Source organism: Talpa occidentalis, unplaced genomic scaffold, assembly GCF_014898055.3.
Source record: "Talpa occidentalis isolate TD23 unplaced genomic scaffold, MPIMG_talOcc4v2.1 talOcc4.14, whole genome shotgun sequence".
Classification (NCBI taxonomy): domain Eukaryota; kingdom Metazoa; phylum Chordata; class Mammalia; order Eulipotyphla; family Talpidae; genus Talpa; species Talpa occidentalis.
This window is the reverse complement of record NW_023601433.1, coordinates 85806583-85824870: the sequence shown is the minus strand read 5'-3', so window position 1 is coordinate 85824870 and position 18288 is coordinate 85806583. Positions and strand designations below refer to the sequence as shown.

The window sequence follows — 18288 nt, the reverse complement described above, 5'->3', positions numbered from 1 at the left end:
CCCTATGCTGTCACTGAGACGGAGCGTGCGCAGAGGGTGTGGACGCAGTGTCTCCTGGGAGTTGTAGTCCCGGCGTTGTCGCCTGGGGCTAGACTGCCCAGGACCTGGCAGGATTCCCCAGACGCGGGACCTAGGCTAAGTTACTGAGAATTACAGGTGGGGTCTGTGAAAGTTCTCTCTCCTGTTTCAACCGTGTCTTTTAAAGGATATCGTTTCCAATGATGCCACCATCCCTTTAAAGAAAAACCTGACGGAGAGCAGGATAAGACCACGTAATACTATTATTAGTCTGTAGTATGTGTTAAGAAAAAAAAAAAAAGAGTATGTATTAAAAAACTGAAGTACCCAAATCCAGTGACACCTCCAGAATCTATAACTGGTAGGGTCTAGGGAGGGCAGTCTGCAGTCTGTTTGGAAAGCATTTGGATAATATTTAGGAAAATACATGTCCTATTAGGCAGGGGGATGGAGAAGGGGGGTAATTAGAGAGATACAGGCACAGCCACTACACACATGTTATACAGAAGTGTTTTTTCTTTGCAGGTGGATCTGCCAAATTAGAAGTAACAAATTCCAGGCTCCAAATTTCATTGCCCCAAATCGTAATTTTCTTGAGGGTCTGCTTGACTGAGCAGGTCTTCAAAGTTCTGACCTGACTTGGTGTCCAGAGAAGCCATGGTGTGCCTGGACTTGCAAGGATGAGGCCCGCCCCCTCTCCTTCCATAGCTGCCACCTCTTATCCTCAAAGGGACAGCCCTTGGTAAGAAAGGCAGCTCCCTACTGTTTTTTGTTTTTTTTTTTAAGCCCTCAGCCTGCCCCTAACTAAAACCACCTATAACCTTCCTCTGCAGTTATTTAGGTTGATTAATTAAATTTAATGGAGAGTTTGTAATCTAATGGTTAGATTAGCTAACCAGGTAGGTGTGTTATGTGTGTATGAATGTATATCAACATTCAGGTTATATACCATACCTGGGGCTCCTATATAATCTGCTCTTGCATGCTGCTTCTATTCCATTTGGTGCCATATCCCCTTCACTAACTGGGTTCTAGCCTTGCATACAGTTGCCTCGGAACCTTTGTTCTGGCTCTTCCCTCTCCCCATTAGAATGTCATCCCATTATCTGAAGGTCTCGTGTTCTTTGTTGCTGTATCTGCAGAACATACAGGCACACAGTAAATGCCTTAGGAAATGAATGAAAGAATGAGTATTTCACTACACCCTAAGCTTCCCCAGGGCAAGGACCATTTGTCATTGTAGTCTTAGAATCGTACGCAATGCTTGGCACACAGTAGGGGAGTTTGTAAATGTTTGCACAAAAGAAGGAATAATTGAATAGGAACCATGAACAATATTTTTCAATAATGCTAGTTGGAATAAAGGAATGAGTGCCTGAATGGGGTTCACAAATAAAAGAAAATTGAGATTTGAGGCAAGTGATCCAATTTAGTTTTACTGAAAGATAAATATTACCCAGGAGCTTTGGTCCTTTTCCAGTTCACTTTCAACAGAACTGTAATATTTCCTGGGACTCCCAGCTTGTTCTTTAAACGATTCTTTTCCATACCTTTCTCACTGCATCTAAAGTCCTGCCAACGATCCACTCAGAGCACATTATTCCGTTATCCTAATTGCTGTCATCATTAAAACACTTTCATGATTCACAGTATGCCAACTACTCTATATGTTTCTGTCCTTAGGGCTTTCATCAAAATTAGACTGAACAAACCACTTCACATAATAAGTGGCATTTTGTCAGATAGGTAGACACCTGAAAAGTTAATTTACTGGATAAAAGATATAGCTATTCCAATAGAGCAACCATGCCTGCTATTTCTTTATGGTCCACAAGAATTGGAATGCTTCCAGAGGAGGGGGTGGAGCGTGGAGAATCCTCTGCTTGGCATTTATGTCTATGCCAGCTGTGCTAAAGGTTGTTCTTTCAGGCACACACACCACCACCAAATTCCAGCCAGGGCGGCAGGTAATTCTACACCAAGGACAAACTTTTTAAAATAGCATGTCAACCCCTATTCCTGACCTCACCAAACTCTCTTCATACTACTTCTCCCTTTCATTTTCAGTGCATATATTACCTAATTTCAGTGTCACACACAAGAACTACTTGGTTGGGATGAGCAGGAACATGAGATGTGACTCTGAAGCTGATAACCTCTGTTTTGATGGGGCTGCTGCGTTCTCAGTTAAAACAATACGTGGGTCTTGAGTTTCCTGCAAATGAGTTGCTCCCTGAGCGCAATTTGAACAGAATCTTTTCTAAAAGCTCTTTTGCCCTTTTCGGAAAAGAGAGGAGATAGAGCCTCGGGTGCCTTTGAATCATTTATTCCAGAGCCAGCTCTGCAAAGTTTTACCCTCTCGGAGGCGTCAAGGAGAGAGTACTTTGGAAAAAAACAACTTTCCCTGCCGTCCCCCAGGACCACAGTTCACTTTTGACATTTTACTAGACTTAAAAAGCCCTAAGAGTTTTCTTCCTTAACAGAGTTACATTCCTAGCACTTCAAGGATTCCGGGGAGGTCAGTCATCACTCTCAGAGGCGACCAGTGGGGAAAATACCATCTGGGTTCCTAGGGCACCTCTGTGGCATTAGGAAAGAGCTTTGCGCTACAGTCACCCCTCAGCTCCTAAAATAAGAAAATAAAATTCCCTAGTGAGCTTTTCTGCCAGGCTAGTACACTAATCTCTTCTGCTTCTTCTTGCTAACCTATTCAAAAGGAGCACTAATGAGCTTATGGCAAGGTTTCTCAATCTTGGCACCAGTGGCATTTGGCTCAGATCATTGTTTGCTGGGGTGGTAGTGGGGGGGGGAGGGCGCTGTGCTGTGGAAGGAACTCAGTAGAATCCCACCCTATCCACTGGACGCCGGTAGCACACTTCATCCCCTAGTTGGGACAAGCAAAAAAGTCTTCAGATACTGCCAAATGTTCCCTGGGGGGCAAAACTGTCCCCAGTTTAGAACCACTGGGCTATACCAATGTCATGCAAATCTGGTGACGTGTGATATGCAAGGCGTCAGGCTAAGGATTAAAACAAGTTAGCTGGGGCCTGCGTGGCTGTCATGGTGAAGTGGGGGGGCTAAAGTTGAGTAAATATGTAGAGAAAATAAGCTCTGTTTGTTGAAATAAAGGAGCTTGGGGAGGAGAAATAAGACCCGTGGGGTGGGGGGACACTCATGACGAGGTGACATTTGTGAGTCACCTGAATGGACAGAGGCCTGGTGGGAGGGGTATCTTATTCCAAGAGGAAGAAATGGAAACTCTACAAAGGCAGTGTGATAGAAGACAAACGAGCAGCCCAGTGAGCTCACCTTAGGGGCTGAATGAGGAATAATGAGAAAAGAGGCAAGGAAAATCATTTAGGGTCTAGTGGGCTATAAAGGTGAATCCAGTACTGATGTGCCTCCACCGGGGTGAACCTTGAAGGCATGCCCCTAAGTCAGAGAAACGAGTCTTGAAAGACCACATATTATGGTCATGCTATGCTGTCCAAGGGACATGCCCAGAGCATGCAAGCCCCTCGACCCTGGGAGAGATTAATTGTGGCCAGAGGCTGGGGTCAGGGGGGCTGGGAAGTGACTGATAATGGGTGTGGGGTTTCTTTCTGGGGTGAGGAAAATGTTCTGGAATTAGGTAGTAGGGATGGTCGCCCCATCTATACACACACCATGAAGTTGAATTGCACACTATGGTGTATAAATCACATCCCAACTTACAAAAACAACTTAGGTTCTATTGCAGAGGGACTTACATGCTAAGTTTAGGGTATTTAATGCTGGAGACACCAAGGGGTCACTAAACAGGCTTTTATGTGCCTATAATAATAATAATAATAATAAAACCAGCAAATCTTAAAATAATGCAGTGATAATAAGGATAGCAATAAGAGTAAGAACAGCGGATACCATACTTGGAGATTCTGTACTTACCATGGATTTGTCTTCATCCTCTGCCCTGAGCAGCCATGTACACACACAATCACCCAACAATCCCATCTGCATTTTTCTTCTCGGCCCATAGGACTCCTTTTATAGACAGGACTCCCTGTCTATAATGGATGAGCTCTGAAAATAGAGGGTTTTGCCTATTTTATACACTAGTTTATCTCCAGTGTCCAGAAGAGCACCTGGCATATAATAGATGCTAAATACATGCTTAATAAGTGAATGCTGTTGATTAAAATAATCTCAGCGATCACAGAGAACAAGCAAGTTACAATTATACAGCCGAGGAAAGCGGGGCAAGTGACATTTCTCCCTGGAGGAAGCTGAAGGGCTGAGTGTGGCTGACCTGGAGAGGTGGCCCTCTCAGCCAATGGTGCTTCCTTTGTCTGGCTGGGCTGCTTATATTTTTCCACCCATTGATAGAATACACTCTCCCCATTCACTGATAATACTACTTTGATTTTCTTTGGAGGAAAAAGCAACACCCACATGGTAATTGCAGTTTGGGTGGAACTGGACTGATGATGGACACGTGACGCAAGGCCTGCCAATCAGAGCATTGCATTCTCTGGTCACAAGTGGCCCATAGAGAAGGCAAGCAACTCCACTATGGAATTTTGCTGTAAGTATAAAGAAAGAGAAATTTTCACCCACATTTCTAAGCTGGTAGAACACAAGCTTGGAGCTGGAGGTGGCCCAATTCGGGACTGATCTAGCCTGAGAATGAAGGTAACTCTGGGAGAAGCTGAGCCGAGAGATGGTAAGAACCAGAGGCCTAGTGACATCGCTCAAGCCTCTGGATTCAGTTTTGCCTGAAGTGAGGATCAACCTGCCAACGCATGTCAATTTGCTTGGGACACTATTGTTTTTAAGTCACTTTGAATTTGACTTGCAAGGCAGTGGATCCTGACAGACACATCATGTGATCCAGGTACCATGGCTACCGCTATTGAATCAAAAATAAAGCCCCAAAGCATAGGCAATGGTTACAATATATCCTCTGCTTATTTACATAGCAAAGGAACCGCCTCTGCTCAGCAGCAAAACCGCTGCAGGAAAACTTGTGAAGGCTTCCTTTTGTACCTCCCAAGGGGAGAGTGGGTGTGAGGGGTGAGTGCTGAGCATGTGGCCCAGTCCCTTTCTCCCTGCCCCCTCTCTGTGGCCTGTGCATTGGACTCCTGTTTCCCCAGCCAGCGTGGGGAGCCTGTCCCTCTGGAGGAGACTTGCAGCACCCCAGCCCGTGACTGGCTCCTTGCAGTCCCAAGGAGACGTCTGTGCACAGCAGGGCAGTGTTTTCTACATCTTGTGAGCTCCCATAACTGCTTCTCAGTGGGTTTAGAATTGAGAAGTCTGAGAGGGGGTCATTGATGATCACCCCACCACCCCCAACATGTCCATTTTCTCTTTAGAAGCTTTGAGGGGCAGGCGCCAGGACTTGTATTTGGAGGCTAACATCACACCACTGGAGAGCAAGTGTCTGGTGCCCTCAGGGCTCTAGGCTTAAAAGTAGTTGTGAGTCAAGTGGATTCTTGACCTGGGCAGTTGATGACAGCTACAGTTGTTCAGCAAGATTTTAACTGGCAGGAGCTTGGGTCCAAGGGCCTCTGGGGCTGGCCCTGACCGTACCCAAGCGAGCACAGCTTTGACCTCCACAGGTGGCTGGGACAGGGATTAGATTATTGGGGAAAAAAACCTTTCTGTCCCAGGGAATGTTCCCCTTAAAGAGGGCAGAGCTTTAGCTTACAAATGTGTAGCCTTTGTGGGTAGAAGTTTTGCTTTTTGTTTTACATCTTTAAGCAAAGGTTTTGGTTGGACTCGAAAGAGCAAACACAGCTAAATTCTACAGTGTTGACAGAGGGACCTTTCGAGATCGTAGCCTTTTTACAGTGTGAACACAGGGTACGTGGATGCCTCCAAGTTAGCAGCCCCAAACCTGTTTTCTTTAGGGGGTTCAGAGCTGAGCCAGGAAAGGACTCCTGGAGGGACTGGCCTCCTGATTCCATTCAACTTGTACATACTTGTAGGGTTCACCCTGCTCCTGAATCCCAGGTTGGCTCTGATTTGTTAATTGCATAAGCCTCACCTATGACTTTAGATTTGAGGAGGCTTCATTCTGACTTTACCCATGAAAGTATATTTTATTAATGAAAACAAAACAAAAAAAAAACCAACAAAAAACAAAACAAGATCCTTATAATCTAAGAGATATGTTTCTTTGTGGATTGAGATAGAGAAAGCTATTGAAACCCCAAAGCTAAGACAGCAGTAATTAAGCTTTGTGCCTTTGTCTCTGGGAAACAGGTTTGCTCAGGAAGTCAAGGAGGAACTAGGTTTTTTTTTTTTTTAATATGCTTCTGTCATGCTACCAGAAAAGATATTTGCACACCCATTGTCATAGAACATTATTCACAGTAGCCTAAAGGTAGAAACAACCCAAGTGTCCTTTGATGAATTTATAAACAAAGTGCGCAGTGTTCATGCAGTGGAATACTATTCAGCCTAAAAAAAGGAAACTCTGACACATGCTACAATGTAAATGAATCTTGCAGACACAATACTAAGTGAAATGTGATAGACACCAAAAAACAAAGACTTTATGATTGTGCTTACATGAGATACCTAGTGGTTCAGGCTGAGTCAAATTCAGAGATAGAAAGTAAGATGGTGGTTGCCAGAGGCTGGATGTGTCCAGGCTTCAGTTTGGCAAGATGAAGAGTTGTGGAGATGGATTGTGGTGATGGTTGTACAACAGTGTGGATTCACCTAGTGTCACTGAACCATACACTTAAACATGGTGTTTGAAATGGTATGCATATTTTACCACAATTAATTTTTCAGGCTAGGTCGTTTGCACAACAAAAGACAGCGTTAAAAAATACATAGATAAGCCACAGCCGGGAGAAGGTATTTATAATGCAGAAAGCCAAGAAAGGATTAGTATCCAAAGTATATAAAGAACGCCTTCATGTTAATAAAGAAAAATAAACAACTTGATAGGAAAGAAAAAAGAAGGAAACATATTTTTTAAAAAATACCAATAGACTTGAGATGATTGAATGTCTTAACAGTCTCTGTAAATAAACCAAAACCTAAGCCTATAAATGCCTCAAGGTTAAGAAATGGAAACCGGGGGCCTCTCTGGTGGCACAGGGGGTTGAGCACAGCACCATGAAGTTATGCGCAGCCACTGCAGCATGAGTTCCATCCTCGGCCAGGGAGCTACCCACATGGTGCAGCAGACCTCTCCTGTCTGCCTGCTGCTCCCCTCAGCAGTGTATTTCAATAGATCTGCCTGTTCTGCTCCCCACTCTCTCTGGTGAATCCCCTCACCCCCTGCAACTCTGGCTTACACCCCAGTTCTTGTATGCATAAATAAATAAATCTTTTTAAAAAAAAAGAAATGGAAACCAAACGACAATCCTTCAGGAACAGCCACTGAGGCTATCCCAAGGCAGCCATTTAAGCTCTCGCCAATCAAAATCATTTCCTTGCTTTCTTTCTTGTCTTCTCTGTAATAATCTTGCCCCAGCTCCTGTCAGGGAAGCCCTCCTTACCACTGCCAGTAGACACTGCCAGATTTGAATTGATTGTTGCTCAAATAAATGTTTAAAATTTTTCATATGCCTCACTTTATCTTTTGACAAGTCACAGTCAGATAAGAAAATCCAAGTGTCCAGCAGATATACGAAGAGGTAATTAAGGAAACCATGGGTATGGGAGTGGGTGCTAAACAACAAAAGCATAACCAGCAACAATGTCCTAAGTTAAAACATGACTCATTCAAAGACAAAATGAGCACATCAAAAATTTGTTCAACCTGTTAAAGAGGAAATAACAGGATGGTAAAGCAAGAAGGTTCAGAGAGTGTTTTGAGGAAGCACATATTTGAGGAAGTAGGAAACTTGGTGAGATTAAAAAACTGGTTAATCTCCATGGGGTAATAAAAGCTGTCAACTTTTGGGTTCTCTTTGGCACTGAAAAGAGAGAAATCAAAACTTATTCTAAAGGACAAAAATTTGAGCCTTTATTCAATAGGGAATAGCTGGGCAAAGTTATAACTCCCCGCCTACCCTTACGGCCAGTGGACCTAACCAGCTCTGCTGTTTGTGTTTACAATAAAGTTTTACTGGGAACGTGACCACATCCATGTGTTTACACATGGTCTAAGGTGGCTCTTGTTCTACTGTGTCAGAGTCCTGGGACGACACAGTCGAATGGTTGACAGCAAATAGCCTGAAAGCCCAAACTATTTACTATCTGGACCTTTACAGATAATATTATCTGGACCGACCCCTGCTGGAGAATGATTCATTGGGTGTGGTTGTTAAACAGTGTCCTAGGTGACATAAAAGAACTACGCCACCCTCTCTTGGTCTTGTTACCAAATTTTGCATGATCTTTCTTAAAAAGGAGCTGTTTCACTTAAAAATTGGGAAATATTTTGAGAGCTAGTATTGCTGGCCTATAAATCCTACATCTTATATCCCTCCTTTTACCTCACGCTAACACCCAATACCCCCTTCTGCATTGGAGACAATCTCAAAGCCCCAGGCCTCCCTATCCTTTTCTGTAAGAGTATAGTTTGTGAAAACCTGCTTTAAATTGCAAACAGACTTGAAAAAGAGTTTGCCCTTAAGTAATGTCTTTTGCAGCATCATTTTTGCTTAGGGTGAGGACTCTGGCCAGAGCTTGCGTCCCATACTACAGTAGTACCTTCGCCTGGAGGTTTTCTGGGGAGGCCCTCTCAATTTATTTGAACTACATTCCAGAGCTGTTGCAAATCGTAAATTCAGAGACTGTAGGATTGAGCACTGATGCTCCCCTGGCACAAAGTTGGTGCTCAGTAAGGAACCAGGAAAGAATAGAGGGTTTTTTCCCCCTCCTTCTCAGGGTCAGTTCCAAGTGAGGAACAAAGTTTTGGTGACAAAGGCTGCCACCTGCCGGAAAAAAGTAAAACTGCAAGAGTCTGAACAGCACAGCCCTCAGGAAAACAGCTTAAGGGAATTAATTTTTCTCTTTTAACTTTAGACAGAATATCTTTTTGTTATTTCTAACTAAGGTATCCTGCACCCTTTCTTTAATAGCATTTTCAGCCTTTGCCATGTTTCTTAAGCACCCAGTGCCATGCCACACACACAATTTGATGATGGGCATCCCCATTTTATAAATGAGTCTGAGAACAGCAGACATGATGGAGGTTACGCAGCTAGCAAGTGGCAGAATAGTGATTTGAACCCAAACACTTGATACCAGAACGTGTCCTTTCAATCATCCTGCTATCCTGTCTCTCTCTACCTGAGGTGGAGGATGCTTGAAAATGAAATAGATGCTTGGCAGACTGTACCCACGCAGCCATCTCTTCTTGCTCCTGAAACACTACTGAACTGCTACACAAATAATCAAAACTGTGTAATCCCAGAGGATGGAAGAGAAGATTATTGCTGTGTAGAGTTGTCAGATCCTTAAGACAGAAGTGGATGGATGATTTAACTCAGTGGAGAAACCCTAGAACTTGCAGGAGGAGAAGGGTGTAGCAAGTACATGGGTGCCCACAAAGGAGCAGCAGCCCAAGATCCCTGTACCTTTGAGTAGGTGGGGCCCAAAGCAGATCATTAATGAAACATTAATGAAACACTAAGAGTTGTTAACACCAAATGCCTCTCCTATGACTCCGTACCTCAATCCCTGCAGGAGATTAGATGTTTATTCTTCAGAGAAGTTGAAGCAACCAACTCCAGGTGGTTTAGACATAAAAGTCAGAGAAAAGAGTGGAGGTGGGGCTGTTACTAACAGCAGAGGAATTCAATGAAAGCATATGGCTAATTTTTTTTAAAGATTTATTTTTATTTATTGATACAAGCACTGGGTACAGTCAGAAGCGCGGGAGGGTGAGAGAATTCACCAGAGCCAGAGCAGGGAACAGAACAGGCAGACTGACGAAATACACCGCTGAGAGGAGCAGCAGGTGGCAGGAGAGGTCTGCGCGCCATGTGGGACCCTCCTCCGGTGGCCAGGGATCAGCCGGGGATCAGCCGGGGAGCAGCCGGGGAGCAGCCGGGGAGCAGCCGGGGAGCAGCTGGGGATCGAACCGGCGCTGCAGAGGCCGTGGGCAGCTTCACAACCCAACGCTCATCCGCTGTGCCACCGGGGAGGCCCCATATGGCTAATTTTTGTTTTAATAATCACATTTGCTAGTGGAATTGGTATTGTTATTCTGGGATTTAGCACTATGGTAAATGTGTATTTTAGGATAAAGCAAATAAATGTGTGGGAGTTGTTGAACATCAATATTTATGGTTTGGGAGAAAGGAGATACATATATAAGATCAACATGGTTAAGTAAACTACTATCATCCTGATTTTTAATTGCCAGTCTCAGGGTAGTAGACTTTACTTTTAAAGAATACATATTTCTTAGTTCTAGCCACTAAAACATCCTAGAAATAACTAAGTATCTGTCAGATTTTGCAACTAAAAATAGAGGTTATCCAGTTAAATCTGAATGTCAGATAAGCAAAAGAAATGTTTTAGTGTAACTTGCCCCACACATTGAGACTTACACTAAAAAAAATTGCCCAAAATTCAAATTGAATGGGACATCTTGAATTTCATCAGTAAACTAGGAGCAAAGATTATCTGTAGTGCCCAGATTGTGGTCTCCGATACCCTTTCCAATGAAAGGGAATAGGACTCCTAGGAGAAATGGTTGAGTCCAGGTAAGAAATATAGGAGGTGATCATGGAATCGTTTTTTTTTTTTTTTTCCACACCAGACATCAAGGATGCTGTTTTAAAAAATTGCTAGGATTATATTTAAAGGTCTCATGAATCAATGTGAAAAAACTCCAATTGGCCAAACATTGGACGAGGTGAGCATAAATAAAGATTTTTTAAAAAGGCAGTAAATCGGGCCTCCCTGGTGGTGCAAGGGGTTAAGATGCAACCTGTGAAGCTATCCACAGCCACTGCAGCACAAGTTCAATCCCTGGCCAGAGAGCTACCCATATGGAACAGCACACTTGACTTACCTGCTGCTCCCCTCAGCATTGTATTTCAGTCAATCTGCCTGTTTTGTTCCCCACTCTGTCTCTGGTGAATCCTCTCACACACCCGCCCCCCACACCTCTGGCCTGTACCCCAGTTCTTATGTGCATAAATAAATCAATCTTTTAAAAAAAGGCAGTAAATTGAAACTTATCAAATAAATTTAAAGCCTTAGGTTTATAATGGCACTTAAAAAACCCTTCTCACCAGGCACTTTTCCAGAATGCTAAGGAACCAACTAATTATTCTGAAACTTGGTAAATAAATGGAAAACTCCAAGTATTTATCGAGGCTTTACCATACCAATTGTCCTCTGGGCAAACAAATAATTGATGCAGAAGTTTCTCTTTCTGTTCTGATCCCATCCAGGAGGCAGACAAATTTTGAAAAAAGACTAGTCTGGGATAAATCTGTTTCATTGTCACCATTCAATTAATAGATGAAGAGTGATAGCTGCAAACTATGACCATTCACAGCTCCAATGAATCAGTGGATCTAGGCCTGCACTGCCCAGCAGAGGACCCGTTGGCCACTTGTGGTTACTGAGCTCTGGAAATGTCTGTCCAAATTGAGATGTGCTCTAAGTGTCAGCCACGATCACAACGACTTAGGGGAAGGAAAAGTATGTAAAATGTCTCAATGATAATTTTAAAATGGTGATTACAGTTGAAAAATAACTTTTTTTAAATCATTTATTTTATTTATGCATACAAGAACTGGGATACAGGCCAGAGGTGTGGGGGGTGAGGGGATTCACCAGAGACAGAGTGGGGAGCAGAACAGGCAGACTGACTGAAATACACTGCTGAGGGGAGCAGCGGGCGAGTCAGAAGAGGTCTGCTGCGCCATGTGGGTCAGCTCCCTGGCTGGGGATCGAACTCGTGCTGCAGAGGCTGTAGATAGCTTCATAGTGCTGTGCTTAACCCCTTGCACCACCAGGAAGGCCCTGAAAAATAACTTTTAATGGAAAAGTAAAGCCTGTACCATTCACTGATGAGTGACTCCTTTCTACTTCCTCCCCAGAAACTCTTAAAATTACCAGTTGCTTGTTTCCTGTAGGAAATATGTTAAGGGACAGCATTTTGGCTGATTCTCCTGGGGTAAGGACAGAAGTTAAAATATATCATAATTTCGTAACTTCCTTCTGAGGAAGAACCTGTAGATGGCTTCAGAGAGAAAGAACTTTCATTGTATGTTTTAAGGAATTTAGAAATTATCTTAAAAAAAATAAATAAAAGGAAGTATCAGTTTGAGTCTCTGTCCCAACAGAACAAGATAAATTTCATCTTTTCTCCTTGGGTCATCTACCCCTAAGCTCCAATATATTGACAATAATGTAGAGACTTTCGGACTCTGGGGGTTTGGATGAGGGTCCATTCCACCCAGAATTTCCATAACAATGGCTACAATACTAATTCTGAAGTTTCCAGGACATTCCAGGTTTTTCACTGTCTTCCTAACTGTATCAGGCCAAGGGCTCGAATTGTGGCCCAGGAGACATGTTTTTTTTTTAAGATTTATTTTTTATATATGCAAGTGCTGGGGTGCAGGCCAGAGGTGCAGGAGGGTGAGAAGATTCACCAGAGACAGAGTGGGGAACAGAATAGGCAGACTGATGAAATACGCTGCTGAGGGGAGCAGTGGGCAAGACAGGAGAGGTCTGCCACGCTGGTGGGATTCTCGCTGGCCGGCCAGGATCGAACCTGCACTGCAGAGGCTGCGGACAGCTTCACAGTGCAGGGCTCAACTGCCTGCGCCACCAGCAGACATGTTTTAAGCTATGAGGTTGATGCTTTTGACCTAGGCTTACCCTCCTTTGTGTGTGCTTTTCTGTGTTCACATTCCTTCCAAGAAATCTGGATTAACAAACCTTATATGCTTTGAAACCAGATGTCACAAAAATGCTTGACCGGTGACAGGGCTGAATGAAGCAGGTTTGGGCCTCAAGAAGAATTCACTGCCAGGCTGCCAATACTGGGTGACTAAAAGCAGAACTACCTACAGTTCTCGAGGACACGGTGAAAACATGTTTATGATACCACCACAGAAACAGAAGTGAGGGAGGAAAGGGCAGTGCCTCTTGCTGGGAGCAAGCGGGCTGCTCACTTCCATTTTTTTGAGGTGACTTGTTTACAGAAAAATGAATGATTTTTCACTTAAAATGCTTTTGGTACCCCCAAGATTAAAGTGCAAGGTAAATGTGCCATTACAAGGTGATTCGATTGATCAAAAGCCAACTAATAAAACCACCACAAGCTCCCACCACATTGTCATTAGAATAGCTGAAAATGAAAATGAAAATAAAACTGAGCACGGCCATTTCTCATAAGCATGCAAACAACTGAACTTTGTTTCATGCGTGGCTGGTAGGAAAGCAAAATGGATAAAATGTGCAGAAAAAAGTTGGGCAGTTTCTTATAAAATTCAGCATATATCCACCATATCTCATTAGTGGACATGAGATTTGAAATGAAGCTGTGTGTTCACACAAAGCCTGCATGTGACTGTTGATGCTGACTTTATGTGTAATTGTCAAAACCTGGAGATACCCAAATTATTTCAACTGGTAAACAGATGAAGAAATCATGTATTAACATTATGAAATACTCATAAGCAATAGAATGGAATAAACTTGTGAAATATAACAAACCTTGCATATATAGTCACATGATTTTGCATAAATGGCCACATGATTTTTGACAAGGGTGCAAAGCTGACACACTAGGGGAAAGGACAGTCTCTTTAACAAATGGTGCTGGGAAAACCAGATAAACACAGCAAAGGAATAAAGCTGGACCATTCCCTTATGCCACATACAAAAATTAACTCAAAATGGATAAAGACCTAAATCTGTTAAGGTCCTAGAAAAAAAACTTGGGAGGAAAGTGTCAGGACATTGGCTTTGGCAGTGAGTTCTTGGATATGAACCAAAATGCACAGACAACAAAAGGGTTCTATCAAACTTTAAAACTTCTGTGTGTCAAAGGAAACAATCAGCAGAGTGATAAGGCAACCTATGGAACAGAGGAAAATAACTGAAATTCATATAGCTTATCCAGAATACATAAGGAACTTCTCCTCAGGAACACCACCAAAAAGAATCCCAACTAGAAAAATGGGCAAAGAATTTGAATAGACATTTCTCCAAAGAAGATAAAAAATGGCCAATAAGCAGAAGATGCTCACTATCACTAATCACTAGTAAAATGCAAATCGAAACTTCATACCCACCAAGATGGCCACTATCAAAAGAACAGACAATAACAAGTGTTGGTGAGGATGTGCAGAAGCTGGATCTCTTGTGCACTGTTGATGGGAATGTAAAAATGTGTAGCCATTATGGGAAACAGTCTGGAGATTCCTAAATAGCTTAAAATAGAATCATACATGATATGATCCAGAAATCCCATTTCTAGTATGTATCTCCAAAATTTCAAAGCAGGGTCTGTGAAGAGCAATTTGCACACTCATGTTCCTCGCAGCATCACTCACAAGGGCAAAAAAGGTGAAAGCAATCTGGGTCTATCAGCAGATGAATGGATAAAGAAAATAGGATGTATACACACAATGGAGTATTAGGCAGCCATATAAAGGAAGGAATCTTATCACGTGAACCTTGAGGACATTATGTTAAGTGAAATAAACCAGTCACTAAAGGACAAATACCATGTGACTCCACTCATGAAATATCTAAATAGTTAATCAGAAACAGAAGATAGAAGGGTGGCTACTAAGGACTGGGGAGAGGGAGGTATTATTGCTTAGTGGGTATGTGTCACTATTTTAAGATGAAAAAGTTGGCAAGGCAGACCTCTCCTGCCTCGCCCACTGCTCCCCTCAGCAGTGTCTTTGGTTCATCTGCCTGTTCTGCTCCCCACTCTGTCTCTGGTGAATTCTCTCACCCTCCCGTGCCTCTGACTGTACCCCAGTTCTTGTATAAATAAATACTAAATCTTTAAAAAAATAAAGATTAAGATGAAAAAGTTCTAGAGATCTGTCCTACTACAGTGTGAAAACAATGCTACTGAACTATGCACTTAAAAATGATTAACATGGTATGTTTAATGTTACTAGTTGTTTGCCACAATCATAATAATTGTAAAAGGAATTGACTGTTGATACAACCTGAATGAATCTCAAAGGCACTGAGTTAAGTGAAAGAAGCTAGGCCTATCATAGGCTTAGAGATCAAGGCCAGAACTAGTTAAAAAATCACTGTCTTTAGGGGCAGAGATGGTGGGAGGAGTTGACTATAAAGGGCAGGAGGGTACTTTCTGGGGTGGTAACTTTGTTCTGTGCCTTGACTGTGATTGTGATGACACGATTGTATGTTTTGTTTAAAACTCATAATACTGTGCCCAAACCTTTATTTACATGGAATCATAAGAAAAACCTGTATAGGGGCCTAGGGGTTAAGTCAGCGCTCTCACTGCTATGGTTTGAATTTGATTCTCTGCCAGGGAGCTGACCCACATGGTGGAGCTGACCTCTCTTTTCTCGCCCACTATTCCCCTCAGCAGTGTATTTCATTAAATCCACCAGTTCTGCTACCCACTCTGTCTCTGGTGACTCCTCTCACCCCCCCACCATGCACCTCTGGCTACACCCCAGTTCTTCTATGGAAAAATAAAAATAAATAAGTCATTAAAAAAAAGAAAAACCTGTATATCAAGAAATGTGTGGCTATGTGCATATAAAAAACTGTGCACCAAAAAACATATACTCTATATAAATTATCCTTCAATGAACCTGACTAAAAAGAAATGGAGAACAAATGCAGCAAAATGTCAACATCTGCATAGCAGTGTTCTTTCTCATCCTTTTTATTGTAATTGGAATGTTTCAATCTGATATTGGTACAAACAAAAATGATTCCTAAAAAGCCAACTTGTTTATTCAAACTGCAGTATGGTGTGGTAACACGATGCAAATTTAAGTTGTATAGTAAGCCAGGAATTCTTATTTCATTACTGTCAGTGTATGTCTGTGACCACATTTACTATTTCATTTTCAGAAAAGGTCAACATGTCAATTTGAGACCTTTCAAGAATGTAAGGTCTGGAAGGGGCGGAGCAACATGGCGGCGAGGAGACGCTGCGAGTAAGATCTCCCATTAAAAAAAGTTAATAGGGAGGAAAAGCGGCAGGTCCCAGTGAGAACTGAGACAGGGAAGATAAACGGACGACTCCAGCAAACTGCCCGAAGAAGAAAGTTGCCATAAAAGAGGACGAGAAGGGAGGGAAGCGCAGAACCCTGCTCCCCTCCCCCGCCCACAGAGGCGGCACTCTCCGACCCGCAGAGACGAGGGAAACAACAAACTAAAACGCCCAACAAGAAAAACGGATGCAGCAAGTGGGACTGTGAGTGGAAAGGAACTATTTCAGCCACCACACCCCGTGAACGGGAGCTGAGGCGAACCCTGCAGGATCCACCGCGGAGGTGAGCTCCAGGCGCCAGTAAAGAGAGCCCCGCCCACCAGGAGGAGCCCAGCACCAGCACACAGCCCCAGCCGCCCGGTAAGCTTGCGCGAAAGCGGCGCTCGGATTGCAGCTGCCCAGGGCCCTGCGCCTGCGACCTAGGCTGGCGGGGAGACGGCGGAGGCCCTCCCTGAGTGAGCAGGAACAAGGTGCCCAGGCAGGGGAGCGGGATTCAAAAGGCGCCATTCCCGCGCCACTGATCTGGGCTATAGCCCGCGTCCTGGAACTGAGGGCTTTGGAACTGAGACCCGGGCGGAGGCCCTCCCTGAGTGAGCAGGAACAAGGCGCCCAGGCAGGGGAGCGGGATTCAAAAGGCGCCATTCCCACGCCACTGATCTGGGCTACAGCCCGCGTCCTGGAACTGAGGGCTTTGGAACTGAGACCCGGGCGGAGGCCCTCCCTGAGTGAGCAGGAACAAGGCGCCCAGGCAGGGGAGCGGGATTCAAAAGGCGCCATTCCCGCGCCACTGATCTGGGCTACAGCCCGCGTCCTGGAACTGAGGGCTTTGGAACTGAGACCCGGGGCACGAAATTAGGGGCGTGGGTTCCCCACGACGGTGGGGCACAAGGCAGACACAGCACCCCAAAGCCGTTGAGGTGTACCCTACCATCCCCGCTCTGCTCCCTGTCCCACGGGGTGGAAAATCAGCTCCCCAAGGGCTCTAGGAGAGATCTCTGGTGCCACCTAGCGACTTGACCCCAGCACAGGCTACTGAAGGAGCTAGTGGCCAGCTGGGGTGTTAGCCCACACCGGGCCCCTTCTGAACAAGTAGTCTGAGCCCACAGGGAGAGCGAGCACCCACAGCCGGGGCAGACCAGGCGCGCAGAATAGTGTGCCTGAGACCAGAAGCGCAGGGAGTGTGTCCCACATCACCATTTTAGAACAGGGACATTTCTTCAGTAAAGACTACCTGCAGAAGGCTTCCTCAGGAGCCAGAGGTGAGCGGGGGAAGTTCGCCCACGCCAGACCCCCTCTGGCCTGCAGTCCAAGCCCAGAGGGGAGCAGGAACCCACCGCCGGGGCAGACCAGGCGCACAGGGGAGGGTGTCCCCACATCGGCATTTTAGAACAGGGACCTTTCTCCAGTAAAGGCTGCTTGAAACTGACAGATGACTCCTGGAAGAACCAGAGGGGAACAGAGAAGCCCACCCAAGATGCCGGCAAGTCCCAACAACACAGTGTCCCAACGCATACGGCAAATTAGAAAACAGACAGTAGGGAGGAGAAGAACCACACGCAACCTAGCAACTCTCCAGAGAAAAAGCACACCACAAAAAGAAAGCCAGCCCCCAGATTGCAACGACAATAACTTGGAAGAATTTCTGAGCCTTCCAGAAAGAGAATTTAAAATTGCCGTGATTAAAAAACTGACAGAAGTCATAAAGGAAAACAATGATAAGGGAAAAATAATCAACGATCAGAAGAATGCAATTGAGTCCCTAGAGAGGGAAAACAATGGTCAGAAGAAAGAAATTGAGTCCCTAAAGAGGGAAGTAAAAGAAATGCAGGAGATCAAAGAATTAATGGAAGAACTAAAGAATTCTGGGAAAAGCAATGAAAGCAGAATAGATGAAATGGAAGAACGAATAAGTAATCTTGAAGACACAGAAATAAAAAGAACCAAAACAGAGAAGGAAAGAGAAGTACGAAGGAAAAAGAACGAAGAAAGACTTCGGGAACTATCGGACTCCATGAGGAAAGGAAATATAAGAGTTATAGGAATACCAGAAGGAGAGGAGAGAGATGTAGGAACAGAGAAAATATTCAAAGAGATAATTGAAGAGAACTTCCCAAATGTGAAGAAGGAGC

The 18288-nt window shown here is 44.1% G+C and overlaps 1 long non-coding RNA gene across 2 annotated transcripts; it reads left to right on the top strand.

Annotated features, from left to right (window-relative positions):
* The first annotated feature begins 44 nt into the window (after positions 1–44).
* LOC119245328 (uncharacterized) lies at positions 45–11610 on the top strand. 2 transcript variants are annotated; one of them, XR_005125270.2, is made up of 5 exons: positions 45–156; positions 544–760; positions 4433–4582; positions 10733–10828; positions 11443–11610. It is a non-coding gene; the product is annotated as an uncharacterized LOC119245328 (long non-coding RNA). The 2 variants fall into 2 exon arrangements; XR_005125271.2 differs by having other exon boundaries at positions 45–272.
* The last annotated feature ends 6678 nt before the right edge of the window (positions 11611–18288 follow it).